We start from the raw sequence: 22,642 nt of genomic DNA on the forward strand, positions 1-22,642 counted from the left end.
TGCCCTCCATGTGATCTTCAATTACAAATGCCATTCCGACATGATCTTTTGACTTTGAACCATCTGTATAGACTGGAAGATAATTGCTATATTTGTGCTTGTGCTCAGCGAACAGTTGTCTGTAAATGATCTCGTTAGTGCTTGCCTTCGCATGATGTTTAAAAACATTAAGAAGCTGAATCCGTACATTTTCCCAAGGTGGGATTTCAAAATTCTGTACTGCTTGAGGGCGCATATCAGAGACGGAAAGTTCCTCAATGGCAGGGCGAACTCTTAAGAGAAAGGTAGGAACAAAGGATGGACGTGTTTCAAATAATATGTTACACTCATTATCAAGTAAGCACAGCTTATTGGGATGTTCAGGTTGGGATAGAATATTAAAATATTGCAAAAGGGACAATTTCTCACGCCTCAGATAAAGTGATGGTTCGTTAGAGTCAACATATAGGCTCTGTACAGGAGAAGTCCTGAAAGCTCCTGAACAAATCCGCAAACCTTGATGGTGAACAGGGTCCAGTTTTAACAAAACAGATGACCGAGCGGATCCATAAACAACTGAGCCATAATCCAGTCTAGAGCGGATAAGCGCTCTGTAAACGCGAAGCATAGAGCAACGCTCTGCACCCCAGGAGGTGTTCGCCAACACTTTTAAAATATTTAGTGTTTTTAGACACTTCTTTCTCAGGTGTAACACATGAGAAAGGAAAGTCAATTTCTGGTCGAACGTCACTCCTAAAAATTTTACTTCGGGCGCAACTGGAATAATTGTACCATTTAGATATAACTCAGGTTCAGGATGGAGACCTCGCTTCCTACAAAAGTGTACGCACACAGTTTTCTGTTTCGAAAAAGTAAATCCCTGTTTGTCTGACCATTCTTGGATCTTATTCAGAGCCATCTGCAATTGCCTCTCTATGTATCTCATGTCTGCTCCTCGACAGCTAATCTGTAAATCATCTACATATAATGTTCCCAAGATGGTGGGAGGAAGTTCTTTTAGTACAGAGTTTATTTTTAAACTGAAAAGAGTTACACTGAGCACACAGCCTTGAGGCACACCCTCTTGTTCAAAAACATCAGACAAAACAGAGCCTATCCTTACTTGAAAAGTTCTAGCGTTCAGGAAATTCTGAATGAAAATTGGTAGGTTGCCGCGCAAGCCACTCTCGTGAAGATCGCGAAGTATACCGTATCTCCATGCCTTATCATAAGCTTTCTCTATATCAAAGAAAATTGACAAGGTGATTTCTTCTGACAAGACAAGGTGATTTCTTCTGACAAAAGCTTTTCGAATGGATGTCTCTAAGAGGAGCATGTTATCTACGGTTGTTCTCCCCTTTCGAAAACCGCTTTGATAAGGCGATATAATATTATTCTTTTCCAAGAAGTAGACTAGGCGGCTGTTTACCATCTTTTCAAACAGTTTGCAAACACAATTGGTAAGAGCAATTGGCCGATAGTTGGAGGGATTCCTTGGGTCTTTCCCTGGCTTGGCAATAGGAATGACAACAGCTCTCCTCCATGCACTGGGAAAAGTATGCTCCTTCCACACTATATTGTAAAGAGCGAGAAGGGCTTTCAGTGACTTAAAACCCGCTTACTAGGCGTAGAGGATGTAATATAGGACACATAGGAAATCCAAGAATTGCTTTGGCTCTGCCTCCTTACTTTTCGTGCGTTTGCTTTGGCTCTTTTAAATGCAATGAGGTTTCGCGGAGTAGGATATCTACGAAAAATACCCCATGCTTTTTTCTGTTTTTTCAGTGCTTCATGACAATCGCGATTCCAGCACGGTTTCGAATATTTCAGTATTTTTCCTGATGTTCTAGGAATGGAGAGCATAGCTGCCTCAATAATAGTATTTGTAACAGCTTCAACAGCATCATCGATATGCGCATCTTTTACCATTTCATCTGTGAGCTCTGCAATGGAAGAGAAGAGTTCCCAGTCTGCCCTATCGAGTATGAATCGAGGGGATCTCGACATGGGGTTTTCTCCTCTTCGTGCAAGAGATATAAAAATGGGATAGTGATCGCTGTTGTAAAGATCATTTCCCACACTAAAAATGCAAAATGGCAGCAGAGATGGTGAACAGATGGGAAGGTCGAGAGCGTGGAATGTCCTTGAAGGCTCGTGGAAGTAAGTATTCTGCCCATTATTCAGGAGACAGGCTATGATCTTCGATCATCTGCTCAATTTGTCTTCCACGGCAATTTGTATCTTTACTACCCCAGAGCGGACTATGGCCGTTAAAATCTCCTATTATTATAAAAGGCTCAGGCAGCTGCTCTAAAAGATCATTTAAATCTTGCTGATCAATGTGCTCATTAGGAGGCAAATAAAGAGAAACGACTGAAACTACAATATTAAAGTTTACTTGTACAGCGACAACTTGGAGAGAAGTCGTGAAAGGAAAGGAACTTGAGGGATAGTCCAGTGAGGTGAGGAGACCTACACCTCCACTGGCACGCTCACCTGCAAGGTTATCCTTCCTGACGAGAGAAAATCTCCGAAGTTTTGCATGTTGATCTGATTTCAGATTTGTCTCTTGTATTGCGAAGCACATAGGATGATAAGTATTGATCATAGCTTTGATGTCAAGGAAATTTCGGTGGAAACCGCGACAGTTCCATGAGACGAGGGTGGCCATTATGATTGATGTTTGTTCTTCCTGTGTTCCTTTTTAGTTTTGCGCGGGAGCAGATGTTCAGGAATTTCCAATCCATCCTCCACTTCCATACTGTCTGAATCTGCAGATTCAGAAATCGTTTCATTTACAGAACTATTGCTGGGACTTCTATTTTTGTTAATTGGTTTTGGAGGGATATATTTTGGTGTGCTTTGAATAACTATTTCTTTATTTTGTACGACATGTGTTGCATTTCCTTTTTCTTGTTTGCAGATTGTTGGGTTTTATTTGGTGGAGTCTGTGTGCTTATGGAAGTTTGAGTGGCTATAGTGCGGGTTGATTTCACGGCATTGGCATATGATTTCTTTGATTGAGGCTTCGTGCTTTGAACTTGTCTCCTGGCTTCGGCATATGAAATGTTCCTAGAAACTTTTATGGTCTGAACTTCCTTTTCAGATTTCCATTTTGCACAAGAGCGAGAAAATGCTGGGTGATCACCCTTGCAGTTAACACACAATGGCGCAGCGGTGCAATTCTCACTATTGTGGCCAACGAACGAGCATCTGGCGCACGTAAGGGTGCCACGACAGGATGTTTTAGTGACCAAACCGCTGGCATTGGAAGCATCGCATTGGGTTGGGAATATATGGTCTTACGGGACAGTTAAGATACCCAGCCTTTATATTCTTCGGCAGATCAGGCGATTTGAAGGTCAGGATCACGTGTTTCGTGTCAATCAACTGACCTTCCTTTCGGATCTTGATCCGCCTAGCATCACAGACATTTTGGTCAGCTAACTCGGAGACGAACTCTTCTTCTGAAACACACAGAAGGTCGATCTCCGAAATCACGCCTCTACAGGTATTAAGTGTTTTGTGTGCTGACACTGTTATAGCTACTTGTCCAAGTTTGGTTAGATGTAAAAGTGAAGCAGACTGGGTGGCCGAAAGGGTATCAATGAGCAAGTCTCCAGAACGGAGATGCTTGGCTTACCTACACAGGAATGAATGTATTTGCTGACCAGGAAAGGAGTCATCTTTTGCAATTCTCCAGAGGCACTGGAAACAACAACAAAGCGCGGACAATCAGCAGATTCTTTGGCATTTGCATCGGTACGGATCTTCTTTGTAATGGATTTGTCACTAACTTCAATATCTTTGGTATTTTCATCAGCACGGATCTTCTTGTTAATAGATTTGTCGACAATTTCTATATCTTTGTTGGTATCATTTGATTCGGGTTTTTTTAAAATAAAAAGGGAAGCCATGATTGAAAAATATAAGATTCGGGTCCGACGGCCCCGCCCACCACGGAGCCCAATAAGGGAACACAGATTCCTGTGTTAGGGCTAGCCGGACCTATACGCAAACTGAAGCCTCACAGTCGGCTTTCCCGAAAGCAGGTACTCCCGAGAGCTTGACCCCAAGCCACTGACACAAGGACTAGTGACCAGCCGATTGACACCCGTGAGGACGACTAAGGTGCCTCCCGTTTAGCTGAAGCAGAGGCCAAAGCAGTGTGTTGGGGGACAGTACCTCGCCCCTCAACTACCAGGACCCTCCTTTCCAGCGACACGGGTCTCCACGCACGGCAAACACGTGGGCAGTTTTCTCGCCACTCGAAAACTAGAAACAAGGTGTGTTCTAGCCTCTCGTGACGAGCCCCAAACTCCGTAGAGAGAAACCACCAGGGAGAAGGGAAGGGAAAAAGTTTCAGCCAAGAGGAGAGGAGACGGAAAAGAGGATAGATCACTGGGGCTCCAGGATCGTGACACCCTGATACCGAAAGAGCACACTAGTTGAGAAGCAAAATGATGAAGACACAGCACCAGATTAATCCATGGGAACAAAAAGCCGATGTACGTTGATGCAGAAAACAATACTGGAAATTTGCTGGAGAAAAATATACCATTTGATAGCGAAAAGCCTTGAGCACTGGGGAATTCCATGGTAGCGATGAGGGTATACAGGTGACACATTTGAAGATCTGCTGCTGAGCTTGAGAAGTTGATGAGTGACGGTTGATAATTTGGAGGGTAAAAATGCATGTGTCATTGAAAATGAGGCAGAGAACTCCGATGTAAAGCTTTATAGATGAGGTAGCAGCATCAATGTCCGACTCCAATAGACGTATTGTGTGAAATTTGCCAAACAGCCACAAGGTAAAAAATCTCCATTGAAGATTGAAAAATTGGTAAGTAACGAAAAATGCTAACACTTATGAATACTTAAAATGCAGTTTGAAGTTGAGTTAATGGAGATTTACTTAAGAAAAAAGCAAAAAACAGGACAGTCAGCGGAGCGCGTCTTGCAATGGCGAGATAGAAGTTGTAGTAGTAGATAGGGACATAGGACTGGAACACTACCCCCACTGTGCACTATTACATGTATATTAGGGTTAGTGGTAGTGACCAGAATGAGATCTACTTCCGTACGAGCACAACCTCAGTCACGGACTAACAGAACCTGCGTGGACCACTTTTTGGTATAGTGGGTCTTAATGCCTTTGGTTGGGACTGAACACGCACTGTAGGAGTGAGACTTAACTTCCGGGCGAGCCCTTGTGCACCGAGAGGTGCCGTAGGCGCTATTACTGTCCTGCATGTATTATTATATCGACGAACCCTCCAACTTCTCGGGCCAGCTGCTCGAGATGAGGTAGGTTGAAGTCCGTCAACAGTGAGCCCAGGTTTCCTCGATCAAAACGAAGTTTATCTCGAGTAGCCTGAGTAAGGTCACACTCCAGCAAGTAATGGAGCGCGTCACCGTTTCCACTTCCGCATGCGCACTCCTCGGACGAACCCAGTCCGACTCGCGCAAGGTAGTGCGGGAATCTACTATGACCTGTTAGGACCTGATTGATATAATGGTTGCCGTACAGCACATTTGTGCTAACTTTACTTATGAATTGGAACGTTTGACGTCCCTTATCGGATGACTCCCATCGAGTCTGCCATTCACGGAGTAAGAGATCTTTAAGTCTCCGTGTAAATCTCGCCAGTGAAATCGGAAGACTAAAGTCAACCTCTTCCTTGAGTGCTGCCCGCTTCGCACGATCGTCGGCCAGCTCGTTACCGTGGTGACTTACGTGCGCCTTGATCCATTTGAATTCCACCGTTTGAGATGTTATAGCCTGCCTATAAAGATCTTTAATGCCGTTAACCAGGAAGTGGCGGTGACTGGAGTTTGTCATTGCGTATAGGGATGACAAACTGTCCGTGTGTATGGACGTGTACTTACCTTTGCGGTTTTGCACACACCACTCGAGAGCCTTTTTGATAGCAAAGAGCTCTGCTTGGAAGACTGTTAAGGTCTCCCAACCTGTATCTTCATGGATCTCCGCACCGTAGTACAGGACCACGAAGGCCGCGCCAACACGTCCTTCAAGTCCCGAACCGTCGGTGTAGATCTCCATTTCGTCCCCACACGGCTTATTGAGGCTGTACGGTATGAATATTCTCGTGGCCGGATGGGCTGGCCATAGATCTAAGCTTTCCTCGTAGTCATTTGGATCGAAGGTAGCTAAGGCTACACTGACGAGAGTGTCCCTTGTTCTCATTTGGAACTTGGCAAACTCTTTGGTCGCCGCTAGGTCTAGCGGGAGTACTCCTGCTAGTACTTGCGCACTAAGTGTGGGCACACTTTTGTACGCTTTTGAGATTAATAGTGCGAACGGTCTCTGGATGGAATTGAGACGTTCTCTGAATTTACTATTACAGAGGCGCGGGCCCCACGCACCGCTACCAAAAAGGGCGTACCTCTCTATGGCTCCCATATATATCTTTTTCAACAGGGCCGGATGATTTGAGTAGAGGCGTCTGGCGGTCCGCATGAGTTTTTGGCTCATGTCCAGAACGGTGTTCCTCACTCTATCCATGTGTGGGCTGAAGGTCAGGTTCAAATCCCACACTACACCTAAGTACCGGAAGGATTCCACACTAGGTATTTAATCATTGTCCCATTTGATCGTAGGAGTTCTGCTGCCTTTGAATGAGCCTTGCCTTTTAATTGTCATGGCGGTCATCTTAGCCGGATTAAATGTGAGTTTGTAATGCTCACTCCATGACTTTATTCTCTGGATTGCCTCTTTTGCATTGCTTTCAAGGGTCGCTCTGCTATGACCCGAGACGATCAGTAGGAGATCGTCTGCATATGCTTGAATGGAAACGCCTCTTGGCATTTCCAATTTAAGACAAGTATCCGCTATAAGATTCCAGAATAGAGGGCCGCTGCACGAACCTTGCGGGCATCCTCTGTTCACCTCGTAAACTTTGTAGCAAGTGTTGCTCTCGTAGACGAGTTGTCTATCTTTAAAATAACTCCTGATCAAATTATAGATGTTACCGGGACAATTGGTCTCGGTAAGCAAGTGAAGTACTGCTGACCACCAGACGCTGTCAAAGGCGCCCGCGACGTCGAGCGAGATAATGCAGGTGTAGAGATTGTCCGCCTTGTGGCTGACGACCGTGTTGTACAGCGCGTAATGCGCTGTGTCGCACGATCTGCCAGTCTTGAAACCATGTTGGTTTTGACTGGCAAATCCTCTACTTATCACTAAGTGATAAACTCGACTTGTGATTAACTTGTCGAGCACCTTACTCACCGATAGCAACAGGCAGATCGGTCGGTACGCTTTGGGATCATCTGGACACTTTCCTTTTTTGTCGAATAAGACGAGCTTGGCCCTCTTCCAAGCTGTAGGGAAGTGGCCCTGGGCTGGGCACTTGTTGAAAATCGTCCTCAGGGCTGATGGAACGATGTTCTCGAGTTCGATAAGGATTTCAAGGTTGAGACCGTCGAGACCTGGAGCCTTCCCTTTTGCCGGTTTTTCATGGCCTCTCGGGCTTCGGTGTCAGTGAAGTCGGGGTCCAAGTTTAAGTTATTATATGCTTGCACCTGCCGTCTCATTGCAGTGTGCTCTGGCGTATCGTCTTGTGTATTGTCTATTGGAAATAGACTTTCGACTATTTTGTCTATCATTTCTTGGAAAGCCAGAGTATTTCCTGTTTGCGTACGTCCAATGCTACCGAGTGTTGCTGGGCGGTAGACTTTGTCCGCGGCCAGCTTTTGTACGGAAGCTGCCATGCGTTAATGCTGGCCGTTCTTTCGCAGAACTTGAGCCAACTCATTTTCTTTTTGTGGCTTATCATTTTGCGATAGGTCGCTCTCTCACGCTTATACCGCAGCAAGAGTAATGCCTTTTCTTGAGGTACCAGGCTCTTAGTGTACCTCCTTCTTAGTGCTCTGCACAACCTTTAGTTCCATATCCCACCATGGAACTTTGCGATCCCTGATTAGGTTCTTCCTTAGCAGGTGTTGGTCGCACACTGCTTTGAGGGAACCCATGAATTCGTCGACCGCTTCGTCCAGTTGTTGATTGGTACTTGCCTCTTGGATCTTACTGAGGAGCTCATCCGCTTGCTTACTGAAGTGTCGGATGGCTTTACGAATTTGGAATTCGTTTAACTTGTACCTTGGACTTTGCTGTCGGAACTCTTTACTACCAATCTCGTAAGTTAGGTAGTTGTGATCGCTGGGGGTATGCTCGATTACCCGCCAAGTAGCTTGCGCATCACATAGTGAGTCGGAACCGACAGCAACATCTATCCAACTTTCCCCGTTTACTGTCCTGAAAGTAGGCGGGGCGACCGGATCGTTCAGCACATTGAGGTTAGATCTTAATACGAACTCCATGACGGAGGTACCTCGGTCATCCGTATGAGGTGAACCCCAAGCCTCGTGCTTGGCGTTCCAGTCTCCTGCCACTAGTACTTCTGTTGGTGGGAAGTACGACAGTACTAAGTCCAATTCTAAAAGAAAAGGATCGATGGGCATGGATGGGGGGAAGTAGACAAATATCACTATCAGTCGCCCTCTCAGGGTGGTCAGTTCTGCCGCTACGATATAAGCATTGAGATGTTTAATTGCCACGTCCATGTTTGGATTGGTGACTAGGATCGCCGTTGCCCCCTTTTCACGGTGTATCCGCCTCCACTCTAAGAGGACTCCCGCTATTGCCCCGTCGATTAGATAGGGCTCCTGGACGATTAGTACATCCGGCGGGACTTCGGCTTCACCTATGAGGTGCTCTAAGTGTAGGGTAGCTACCTTGGATCGCCCAAGGTTACCCTGAAAGATTCGCCAAACCATACTTTCTATGGATTCACTAGCCATAGTCCGTATTGTTTAGTTGCATTAACTCCGCCTTTCCTATGGTTGTCTTAACCATAGGTAGTGCGGTTACGCTGCAGTTGCAGCTCTCGCACGCAGCACGGACAGTTTCTGGACATTGTAGAGTGGGCGGTGTCCAGTTTCTGTCTCTGCTTTGAATTCACTTCCGTACAATTTCTGCAGGAAGTCTTTTCCTCCTTGCACTCTTTGTGGGAGTGCTTTCCTGGGCAATTAGAGCATAGTTGCTCTGTTTCTACACAATTCTTTTGCGTATACCCGTATCTATAGCACCTGTAGCACCTCATGGGACACAGGTACTCTTTGTAACGGTGACGAGACCATCCTAAGGATAGCCTGTCACACGCTTTAATCTCTTTATACAGAGCCGGCGTAGTTTCTACTACCCAGTGCTCATAGCCTTTCCGTGTGGAGAGACGGCTTCTGACTTTGGCTGAACCTTTCGGCAGCTCAAATTGTTTTCGAAGTGCCTTGGTCACTTCAGCTTCTTCTGTGTCTTTGTCAACGTCGAAGATAAGAATGTGAGGGTTACGTGTGGAGGGCTCCTTTACTCCACATATGCCTTTGAGGCCTTTAGCTTCCTCTATGGCTTTCTTGAGTGTTTCCATATCTTCACTCTTTGTGACACAGATTGCCACTCCCTCATTTTTAAGTTTCCTGACTGACGTGACTTTCACGTGCAGTTCAGCGGGCCTTATATTCTGCTTTAAATGCGCCTTGAGTTCTTCTGCCGTCTTTGGGCCATCCTCCTCAGGATAGACTAGCACTGCCGGCTCGCGAGGCACCGGTGTTGGGCTCACCTTTGGTGCCTGCTTTGCTTTCTTCTTTTTCTTCGGTTCCTTTTGAACCTTGTTTTTGCCTTTCTTTGCCATCGCAGCGTAGGACGTGGTATCTTTAGGCGTCTCTACCTGCGTCGGCTTTTTCTGTTTCTTTTTCTCTTCCATTTGCCTGGCTGGACTGGCCAGGACTTTTTCTAGTGTTGTTGTCAGGATCTCGACCTTGGATTCGAGTCCTGCTATTATTCTATCTTTACTGATGAGTTCAGAGGAGAGTTTGCCAAACAACTCCCTGACTTTTCTTGACTGAATTTTTGTTGCCTCCTTGAGACAATCTTCTAATTCTCCATTGACCGTGAGCAGGTCAAAGACCTCTCTTTGATCTGTGGTGCTAGTAGTCTGCTCGACCGCCATTGTCTGAACAGCTATTTCTGTCATGATTCTAGTAAGTAAATAAATAATATGTATAATAATTTTCGATACTATCGCTATATATAAGAGTCAAAGTAAATGTATAATAATAAACGCTTTATACTAAAAATAATCGATTGTCAGCATATATATATAATTTTTGAGCCGACCCACGACGTTTCCAGGGGCAGTCCCGGGTCCAAGGGGGCCCCTAGCCGGTTTCGTCACGTCCCACCGGCAAAACCGTCAGGTTTCTGACGTGCCACCTGCAACAGCCCGAAGTCGTGATCCACAGTACTCCGTCTCGGGCAACAACGTGGGGAGCTCAACCCCCACCGACCTGGCCGACGCCAGGGTCCCGGGGACGTGCCCAAGGGGCCCTAGCCTGGGACGCAAGGGATTTCTACGAAGCGCTCCTTCGGGAAGTGCTGCTTCACTAACCGAGGCGACTCCACCCGGCGCCGTTTTATGGGATGACGGCGAAGAAACCGTTACAGCTGGAGCGCGCCACTTTCCACCTTTCATCGAGGAGGCCAGGCAGTTTCCCGATCCCAAGGGGACATGTCACCATGCCGATTCCCAAGAGTGATACCACTCCCCTGCCACTGAAGGCGGGCCTCAACGACTTCCAGTGTACGGTGTTGACACTCAAACCGCCTGTGTCCTTAGGGTTAGTGGCGAACCCGGGCAAAGCCATAGAAAAGACTGTAGTTAGATTATTTGAACGTCCGGCGGTCCGTATCCCCTTTCGTTCCTCTATCAACGCTTTCTCCACGGGTTTGCTAGGTCCGTGTTAGTTATTTCTGTCATTATTTTTATATTTCTTTTATTTTTAAACTTTTTTTGTATTTTGTATTTTTAATACTTTTTTTGGATTTTGGTGTGGACTTAGGCTTTCCCAGGGCCCAGAGGTCAATACACACCGGTGTTAGTGGTCTCTATCGCGCGCCACTTGGTCCGACGGTTGGTTATTAAACATGCATATCTATGGGAGTACCCTAAGCGAGTCTCCAGTAGAACCTTTTTACCCGGACCGTTTGTATGGTCGTATTTGGGTCTATGTCCAGAAGCGGTTTGCCAAACCGTTCCGGAGAGTCAACCCGTGACGGGTTGAATTATTATCCTGCCGGTAAAGACCGGTGGGGAGGACGAAGGACAAGAGGATCCTTGCCTTAGTCGTTTTCACCAGTCTAGACCTTTTTGAATTATAATAGGTCTGCTTTCGAGCTCATACCCTATGTCGGAGCCGAATGGTGATGTTAGTGTAAGCGCCGCATTTGGGCCTTACCCTGGGCTCCGAAAACTCTGGTGCTGCCGACTGTATTGGACCAGGTGTGTCAAGCCTGTCCTTTGAGTCCGTTTTGGACTTAGAAGAGTTTAGCTACTGAAGTCCAGTGCCCTCTGGACTCTGTTGCCAGGGCCATCAGGCCCCGGACATAGGCGAATTTCTTCATTTCCAAGAAGGACTTTGTCCTTTTTATGTCTAAGTCCGTTGGACCCAGTGCTATAAGTACCCTAACTGTGCATCGAATGCACCCAAAATTTTCTAAGTTCAAACTCTCCAAGCCCTTTTGGGACTTAGAATATTTTTTCTCTTCCAATATCAGATGCCTCCGATACTTTCTACGTCCGAATTGACTAAGTCCCTTTTTGGACTTTGATTATTTTTGCTCTTTATTCTCTGACGTATAATAATCTAAGTCCAACAGCTCCGAGATTTTTCTAAGTCCCAGAAGCAGGAGCCAAACAACTCAACTTTTCCATCGCATAAAAATCGGGAGCTACAGGAGCACGAAGCTCCCGCCGATCCCACCTGAGTCCCGATCTGGGCTCGAGATCTTCCGATACTGCCGTCCTCAGTATTGAATGGTGGCTCTGCTCTTGAGCGCACCAAGTCCTTTTTCGGACTTAGAAGACATTATCTTCGAAGTCCAGTGCCCTCTGGACTCTGTTTCCAGGGTCCTCAGACCCCGGACTTAGGAGAATTTCTTCAGGTCCAATATGGACTATACCTTTTTAAAATTCTAAGTCCTTTCTGGACTTAGAATATTTTTGCCCTTTTGGTATTTTCCTTTTTATTTCTAAGTCCAACAATCTCAGAATTTTTCTAAAACCCAGAAGCAGGAGGCAAACAACTCAACTTTTGATTTTCATGAAAATGGGGAACACCGGGTTTCTTGAGCAGTTTTTGTTTTTCGTAGCGCAGCCAGCTCTTTTGTGGTTTGATCCACGGCTGGAATAGGTCATGCGCGACCCCCAGACGGATGCCAACCTCATCCGATTTCTAAGCCATGCTTTCCCTATTTAGTACGGCCATGCTGTACTTTGCTTAATTTAGCGCCAGTTCTGCTATATTTTCCCATTAATTTGTGGCATCCGTCAATTCCTTTTATTTCAAATCCTTTATTCAATTCCTTTAAGTTTCAAATATTGTTTTTTATTCTGGTTTTCTCCAGTGCTTGGCTCTATCCATGCCACCCTGCACGAAAAGGTATGCTGTTTTCTCACCGTCGACAGAGTCACGGTATTACATAATGGAACATATTTAGGCGGACGAGGTAGGCAAACTCGATGCCGCCAAGTGACCCCTCAAGGCTCCGAAGAGCCAAGGCCGAGGCAGTGGTTGGGTACAGGACCTTTCCACCGACACTCAGAGGTCCTGGTGCTTTGCGTACTGGGTTCTGGGCAGAGCTGAATCCTCCGCATCCTACCGCTTCGATCCCGGGGGCACCCGTGCAGTTGCAGAGCGCTGCCAGGAACGTGTTTCGGAAGGGGAATCTGATTATTACCCAGGTCCGTGGTCGCCTCTGTGGGCGGCAGAGTCCCACATCTCTGCATCCACAGCACATCCACATCCATCATCCGTCCCAAGACCAAGAAGCTTTCCAGACCGTGACAATCAAGGGTCTATCCGGATGTGGCCCAGACGACACCCAGGAGTTTTTAAGTCCCCGGCTTAGGCACGCAAAGACAATTTTTGACCAGGTTTTATTCCTGAGGGGAGAACCCCGCCGTCATAATTGCACGTCTTCGAGGTGTCCCCGCACCCTCAAGGGGATTGACGCGAGCTAGATGGTAGGGCTGCACTAGCACCTTATGCGGGGAGATCCACACCTACACCGGCTTTCCGATTGTAGGGGACCCGATCCTCTACCACCGGTAATCCGTAGACCGACACCCGGAGGCCTCGCTGTACTTCACCTAGTTCCTCCAGAGGGCCCGTTCTCTAGATTTCCTAGGACAATGGGGCCAGCCCCACCCGAAGGCGGGGCCCCTTTCCCGGCACGGGGTACTAAGTTTAGCCCTTCCCATGCCTCGGTACAATGTATGCGAGTGGGTGGAGTAGGATCGCCTGACCCTCCGGCCCTGGCAACAGAGGCGGTTTAGTCCGTACGGACCTGTCTTTCAAGACTAGTCATTAGCCGCCCCAACCGAAGTCGAGGCGTTGCCACCCCCCGGCACGATGAGCCTGACTCACGTGGGGGGAGTAGATAGGGACAACTGGACTGACTGAGTGGCCCTCCGACCGAGTCGCCATAATGGGACCATACAGAAGATAGCGCCACCCTGCCAGATTATTGAATCTACTATCTGCTGGCCATAACCAAAGGAGAGACCAGCAGTTCAGACAGCATTTATTGAAAAAGAGGGTATTCATACAAATGACAATGAAATATGGTATTGAGTTATACGCACGCAGGCGTATAAAGTTACAAAGACAACCATTTATATAGAGGAATTACAGAGTTATGAGAAAAATATAGTATTGAGAAGTGTAACAAAAAAGGGCTATATTTTGCACACAGGCATAGCCGACAAGGTTAGTTAATTTAATCCATTGCATTGTTAGTTAATAACTCTGTAATGAAGAAAACATTGACAGGAAAGGGCGACGCACCCCGCTGAAAAAAAAGGGAGAAAAGGACCGCCCCCGAAAACATAATACACATGACATATGACTGACCGATGAGGAAGATAAGATATAAACAATAAATCCCCGCCAAGTCAGACAGAAAAAGAAAAATAATCCGAGAGACAGTACGTGTGTTCGACAAGTGCGGGTATAACATTATAAGCAATAATAATCAATAGCCCCACCAAGTCAGTCAGAGTATCATATCTGCGTGGAATATGATGAATTGAATAATTATGTGTGTGACCGACCGGTGGGGGAAATAACATGATAAAGACATTTATTATGTAGACATATATACAAGAATATATACAGTTGCCTCACCTAAGTCAGTCATAAAATATATGTGGAGGAAAATAATTATATGAGGGGAGCAGTCGAGAAAAAAAGGGGGGAAAGCCTGATCCCAGAATATATGATTCTAAAAACATGTGGGGGACAAAATAAAATGCAATAATATATAATAAACAGTAGCCCCACCAAAGTCAGTCAGAGAATCATATCGGCTTGGAATATGATTGAATTTGAGAATGTGTGACTGACCGGTGGGGAAAAAAGCATGATAAAAACTTTAAAATGTATATACATATGTACAAGAGTAAAATGTAATAATATATAATAAACAGTAGCCCCACCAAGTCAGTCAGAGAATCATATCGGCTTGGAATATGATTGAATTTGAATTTGAGAAATTGTATGTGTGACTGACCGGTGGGGGAAAAAGCATGATAAAAAACTTAGTAGATAGGGACAACTCGACTGCCAGAATGGCCCTCCGACCGAGCGTTCAAAAATATGAACACCATACGGCGGAAAATGCCATCCCATCAGTATAATAAATCTACTATCCGCTGGCCACAACCAAGGGAGGAGCCAACAGATCAGACGGCATTTATTGAAAAAGAAAATTAATCATACAGATGATAAGTCAAGAAGATACAATGAGATACTACAACTACCAACATAGGAGTTCAATATTCAGTAATTTGTAAAAATAGTCTATAAATTCAACAAGTCCACTAAAGTCAGGAGTAGTGTAATAGAAGTCCTTAATTCACAATAAAAGTTCAATGTTCAATAGAATGTGAAGAAAAGTCTTGAGAATTGTAAAAGACTCTTAGGTCTATACAAAGTCATATAGTTCCTGGCTTAGAAAAATGTGAGAAAACCATCATATGTACCATATAATGAGGTTACACAAGAAGGAATCTCGTTAATCCATTCATGCGCGTCACTAATTAGATGACGAGGCATTTGGCTACGGCCGCCACGCGACGACATCGCGTCCGAGCGGATTTCCAAGGATACCAGGCCTCCCGTGGGCACTTGACCGCAGAATATCAGGCATCTGCGGTGAATTAACGGGGGCGCAGCCCTCAGCCCACCCAACCAAGAACACTTGGTCATATGACTTATCACAAGGGCCGGCCCATCTAACAACAAACGAGGGGCCAGAGACCCGGCCGTGCTCAAAAAGCTAACAAAGAAAAACAAACAAATAAAAACAAACAAATAAAATATTAAACTATGAATCGCGGGAAACCAAAAGCCCCAGGAACCGAGTAACAAAAAAGTTAGAAAAAAGAGAACTAAACAAAATCATAAATACGACCAGTGAATTTCATGTCATCACTGGACCTTAAACATTCACACAAAAGAACATAATAAAATAATAAAGAACTGTTAAAAAATAAAAATAAGACAACACATAACCAAGCAAATACAATACAAAAACACCATTCACACATAGATTCCTATGGCTTCTCTTGAGCTTATTCACAATCTTCATAATTTGTCTAGAATATTCCACAAAGTTCTTATAATTTTTCTTGAAATCACTTCTATAATATTTTTGATATCTATCCCTTGCACTCCCAGTAATAATACAGTTCTCAAAGAAATGCATAGAGTCTCCAGTGACATTATAAATATTACATTTATCATTGTCCTGCAATCCAAAACGTTTCAAGTATGCAGGGAAGCGTCCATGTCCCGTAAGCATTTGATTGGCATCTATATCTTTATATAACTTTATTTTCTTTTCAATATTTATATTTTTCAGTAAACCACAATTTCTATTAGATTGTTCCTAATTATTTTTCCATTCGTTCAATACATAATTATATAGAGTAGAGGTGGCCCTTCTTCTAGAGTCTGGGATATTTTTAATAATCACATTTTCATCCACAGCTGCAGACTTTGCTAATTCGTCCGCCCTCTCATTCCCTTCATATCCTGCATGTGCTTTTATCCAGTGAAGCTTAATATTATGTATATCTTTCAATTGTGCATATGTCTTTTTTATTTCAAATACAAGAGAGTTTTTACTTTCAGGACCCGAGAGGGTCTGTAGCACCGACAATGCATCAGAATAAATATTTATATTATATCTAATTTTCAATGTGCCTTTAATCCAATTGAGAGCTTCAAAAATAGCATACATTTCTGCTTGATAGACAGAATTCATAGAATTTAAACGAAATTTCCAATTTTTGTATTTCAATTCCATAGAAGAATACCACGATCGCACCTCCAATACCCCCCTCGAGTCCTGAACCATCTGTGAAAATATTCATTTCCTGACATTCGAGAAATGCACAGTCATAAGGAATCAAAATCTTATTACTAGGATGAATACAATCATCATCAAAATTTAGAAACGCTTCACTTTTAATAACACATTCATTTATATCTATATGATCAACCAAATTATTCGAAAGTAAAAATTTTTTATAATAAAAACTATACTGGAATGAGAGGGGCGGGACACCAGCAAGGAGGCAGACCACCTCTGTAGAGACTGTCCTGAAGACTCTCGTAACTGCCAGCATCCAGCTTCTCTGCAAAGTATTCAATTTATCTTGCAAGCGGATCAACTCCCCTGCCCTAGCACCCCAAGCACCTATTCCATAGAAAATCTTAGGTAAGATAACACTGTTAAAAATTCTCTTCAGTATCGGCGCTTTTTTATGCAAAGTTTCTGTATTAAAAGTACTACGATAAAAATGTAAAATTCTATCAGTTTCTCTATGTATAGATTTAAAATGTTCAATAAAATTTAGCTTTTCATCTATAATAACACCCAAATATTTTATATTTCTCTGAAAACGGATATTCTTACCGTCAAATTTCAATTTTGGTGCTCTAGTTCTAGCACCCCCTCTAGGAAAGAAAAGTCCAAAAGTCTTTTCCACATTAAAATAAATATTTTCAGATTTACTCCACTTCAACATCTGCTCTTCAACTTTTATAAAGGTATGTTGTATTTTTTCCAGAGAGGAGCCCTTAATAATAAGCAGAATATCATCTGCATAACAAATTATTTCTGCATTAGAAACATCAAAATCCACAAGGAGAGTATTAACAATTAGGGCCCAGAACAGGGGAGCACTACACGATCCCTGCGGACAGCCTTTAAACATATCCAAATTTATATCTAAATCTTCTGAAAATCCCTTAAAAACAATTCTTCTATTACTAAAATAATCCCTGATAAGTAAATAAAGATCTTTTGTAATCTTCAGCTCAAATAATTTATTTAATACGGAGGACCATCGAACAAAGTCAAAAGCAGCCTTAACATCAAAAGAAACAACCGCGACATGTTCAATACTTTTTATTCTACGTATTTTATCAACTACCCTAAAGAGAGCCAGATTAGCAGATCTTCTTTTCCTAAATCCATATTGATTTTCCGCAAGATGTTGTTTATCGTTTATGACATATAAAAGTCTATTTACAATTAGCTTATCCAATACCTTAGCAAAAACCTTTAATAGACAAATTAGGCGATATTTATCTTCATTTTTAGGCAACAAAATTAATCTTCCAATCTTCCAGGCAATAGGAAAAACATGCAAAGACAAACATTTATTAAACAAAATAATAAAAAACGAAGCATAGTTCACAAACAATCTTTTTACAACTCCTGCCCGAATTCCATCCAATCCTGGAGCGGCTCTGTCTCTAAGACTTAAAATGACTTCCCTAATTTCTTCGTAGGTAAAGTCCAATTCACCATCTAAGTCGTCATTACCAAAGTTATCACCATTATTATCAGGATCATCAATTTCATCAGTTTCAATATTCAGTGTCTTTTTAACAATTTTCAAATATTCTTCCTTTACATCCGTAGCCGCTCTATTATCACTATCTCGTAATATAATCTGTTTCTTAATTTTATTCGTAGCAACCTTAAAAATTCCTTCGTAATATTCCTTGTCTTGAATAAAAGCCCTATTTCTGAAATCACTCTTCACCTTTTTAATTTTCTTTTTATAAAAAGCCAAACATTTTTTATATTCTATTTTTCTTCGTAATCTAGTTTCATCATCCAAGTCTTTCACCTGGCAACTCTTGCGGATAGCCCTGACTCTCCCTCTAAGAGTATTCAACTCATAATTCCACCAAACAGTAGCACTACGTTGTCGTATCTCACAGTTTAAATCTCTTCTCATTCTTTCTTCAATTCGCTTCTCCATATACAAAATTAAATCATTAAATTCTCCAGCATCCTTCGTATTGACAATACGATCTTCAATCTCAAAAATAAACCTTCTCATCTTAACGCAACATCTGTCAATTCTTTTAACATTATTTGACAGAATAATATCCCTCTTATCTTTAATACTAACATCCTTTATACTTATCAAAATATAGTTATGATCGCTAAGGGAATTTTCCTCCAATATTTGCATGTCAAAGTTCTCAATAAGAGAATTTGGAGAACACAACACCAAATCCGTATATCCATCTCCACATGAAGAAGAGAAGGTGGGTCTAGAATTTTCTTTGTTCAATAATATCAAATCATTTAAAATAATAAAATCTGAAGTTAAAACCCCTCTTTCATCAAGACTCTTAGCCCCCCAAATAAAATTCTTCGAGTTAAAATCTCCAATAATAATAAAACTGTCTTTAAAAACAGATATAACTTCTAATTTTAAAAGAGACGTATTCAAACATTCCACAGGAGAAAAATAAACTGAAATCACACCATAATTCCTTCCCTCTTTCTGTATTTCAATGGCAACAATAATATCAGAAGCGTGTTTAACTATGAATTCAATCCCAGGGTTTACGACAACAATAGCGGCTCTTCCTGTATCTGCATGGATGGTCCTCCAACTGTTTTTAATATAAGCCATTTTCTTTCCAATATAATAAGGTTCTTGAACTGTAACAATATCAGGGAATATCCTCAGAAATATTATCTATTGCAGAGAGCCGGCATGCCGCAGCATTACAATGATTAAGATTACAATTTAAAATGTGCATAATTAAAAGGATCCAAAATAAAACCATTCAATATAATAAATATAATTTAAAATCGAATATATACAGTTTAAAAACAGTATATACAGTTAAAATCAGCAATAATTATCCTGAACTTACCTGGGAGGCAAGGGTATAGTTTCTTCCAAGATTTTCAATTATATCCTTTCCTAGAAGTCTTCTTTTAGAAATAAATTACACAATAGTTCAAAAGTCTTTAATTCACACAGTGTAAAAGCCGTAAATTATTAGTTCGTAGCCACAGAAATAAATAAAAAGTTTAAAATTAAAATCAAAATCAAAATCTCCCCACCGCAGAAACTAAATCACCTCAAATTTCTAGATCTAAATGTTCCCGAATAAATTTTTTCTCTCTTATAATCGAGGGACACTCTCTCCAAAAGGTATCGTGGTTAAATTCCACATTAATACCATATCTATCTAAAGCTTCTTTACAGTTGATACATTCTTTCTTTTCACTATGACAATTTTTCCTCTCATGTCTACCATTACATGCAGAGCAAACCCTTTCAAACTTACAATTCTTCTTAGTGTGCCCAAATCTAAGACACTTCATGCAACGCTTAGGTTGAATGAATAATTTTACAGGGTATGCTTTCCAACCAATCATAACTCTATTCCCTTCAAGGATATCTTGCTGACACCTAGCAGAAATCTCAAAAATCCTATGTGAAACTCCATGTTCTTGAGTTTTAATACGAAATAAGGATCTCGAACATTTCCCATCACAAACACAAAATTCATTAATTCTTTTCAAAACCAAGTCTTCTTCAACGGAATCACTAATATTATACAATATAACCTTCGGCTTAATAAACTTATTCCTTCGAGTCCTAATAAGTGAGTTTAATTTCGGATTCTCCGTAATAGCTTTTTCAACAGCAGTATATCTGACCTATCTTTTAAATTGATAATCATATCACCATTTTTCTTTCTAAAAGTATTAAAACTTTTAACACCTATATCCTGTGGTTGGAGTTCAGCATTAAGTTCATCATAGACATCAACATCTTTATCAACTGGTCTTATAATCAAATCGTTAGCCCTAGATCTCTTTTCACTGTTTTTCTTTTTATCATTATTTCTTTGATCATCAACCTCTCTATCTCTCCCACTATCCAGTCTTTCATCAATCATTTGTTTTATCTCCTCTTTGAATTCTAAAAGAGTCTCTTCACTACTCTTACGCGTATCTAATTCCATAATCCTAAGCGTAGACGTATGTGCTCATTTCACGACTGCCTCAACCTGAGTATTTAACTCAGAGATTAAATCTTTGGGTACTCGCTTCGTTTTTAATTCATCAATAATCCTATAGAATTCTTTAATTATATTCGACATTTCACTATCACCCATGTTTATAAAATAGACAATAAGAGTAATATAATAAAATTCTAAATAACTGCGGTAAGGGAGACACTAAAAACACTAAAACATATATAAGAGCATTTAACTCAATCAATATCTTCTTAAAATTCTCAATAAAATTCAAAAAATCTAATTCTGAAGAATAAAATAGTCTTAAAACACTTCAAAATAATTTTTAAAGTAAAAACTAAAGTTCTGGCATCAAAATTAAACAAATTGACCAACGGGCGAGAAGACCAGGAAAATCCGGCGCACCAAAAATTCTTTGAACTTCCCTTCCACCGGGCATGAAAACTTCATATAATGGTGCACCAAATGATTTTCCTATACTTGGCGAACATCTACATGCAATATAAACAATGTCCTCCACGTTAGGCCTCGTACACTCAAGATTTTCAAAGTTCAATATCTCAATAAATGTGCAAGATAAGATTGTGCATTTAATACTACAATAAGATACAATTATACCGAACAGAATTCTTCAATCAGATAATATTTACACGCAATACTTAACGAAAAATGAATATAAACTTACCCGACCATGCCAGGTGGGCGTTTCAGCAAGGTCGATTTCGAAAAACACTCATAAAAACTTAAATATACACTTTCTTGGACGAAACTTGATAAATCTTGATAGCGGAGAACATAACCAATGCAAAGAACACACTCAAAATTCAACACAAGCAATTTACACAGATTTAAAAGTCTTTAAAATACCAGCCACACACTTTCCACGCAGTAAGCACTTCGGCGTTGCCCAGAACCAGAACTAGGGCGGTATCTGATCCCAGGCATCTGCGGTATGTAGTCATACTAGCAGTCATCCGTCCTCATTCACACCACTAATAAGTAGCGATAGCTTACCCAAGTAGCGTGAGGAGATATCACCCACAGTGTATCTGACGCTTACCGCAATCCTGGACGCCCGAGTTCACGCCAGGTGAAGGGTCCCTTGTCCGCTAGGCGTCCACCGGAATGGGCCATCAGATGGCAGATAAGGCACCTGTCGTACCGTCCCAGGCCAGCCATTCGCCCAACGGTCATCTTCTAGTTGTGTTGCTCATTCGAGCCCGTAGATAACCCCTACAAGGAGAAATCTGTCCTTAAATACATCTAAGTACTAATACAACCGCAGGAGCGGGGGCGGGGGTCCCATCGTCGCCAGTGGACCAGCACCAGCTTAGTTCTGCCCGGTCGGGACCCTGAGATCCTATTACCGGATCTCTCAAACGCTGGGACATATGTCTTACACCCGGGGGGATATCCCGACGAAAAACCCCGGGCCCAGCGCACAGAGACAGGTAGAGAAGTTACCAGACCACTTAAGGACCAGTTCCAACTCCAACCCCCGGTCCAGTCAGATGAGTACCCTCCGCGACCACGTGTCACTTTAGGCAACATGAGACCGTCCAGCCAGGAAATTCTGCATCTACGATCAGAGCTGTCGACCACGTCAGCACCACTCTCGGCCCGCCGAGGCGGAATCTTGAGGCCGTCCGGTCCTCTCCGAGTGGCTCCGTGGATCTCTTGATCTGGGACCATCATCAGCTATATCTATCAGCATCTCTACCTCGTGGCGATCCATCCGTCCGCTCCGTCGTTCACTAGTCGGAGCATGTCAGCAGACATCAGGAGCACCCGCTTAGCCAACATTACTTCGAAGTGCCAAGATCTGATCCCCAGATCAGCCATAACAGGTTTGTTCACGCCTGCGGGCCAAGCACCTCTCGCGCCGATGACTAGTCCGTGGAATATGATCTCAGTACCCAGCCCCTCCTCTTGGATTACTCCGAAGAGAGGCTCGTACTTCCTCACCTTCCCGTCGTACGCCTTCAAAAACACGCATGGATCGTTGGTCTCATAGGCAATGGTCACGTCCACAACAACGACTCTCGTGCCGTTGTATACTACTAAATCTGGTCTCAGGCGTGAGCCGTCCTCCAGGGTGAACGTGAACTCCTTTCTGGACCGCCATCCCAGCAACCTGCATCTCTTCTGGAGCAAGTTCACGATCCTGTTGTGTCTCCTAATGCGCGCGCTCTTAAGTCTAGGACACGCACTA

This window comes from Stegodyphus dumicola, chromosome 12, assembly GCF_044657685.1.
Source record: "Stegodyphus dumicola isolate Sdum_Otavi_A_Nest chromosome 12, ASM4465768v1".
Classification (NCBI taxonomy): Eukaryota; Metazoa; Arthropoda; class Arachnida; order Araneae; family Eresidae; genus Stegodyphus; species Stegodyphus dumicola.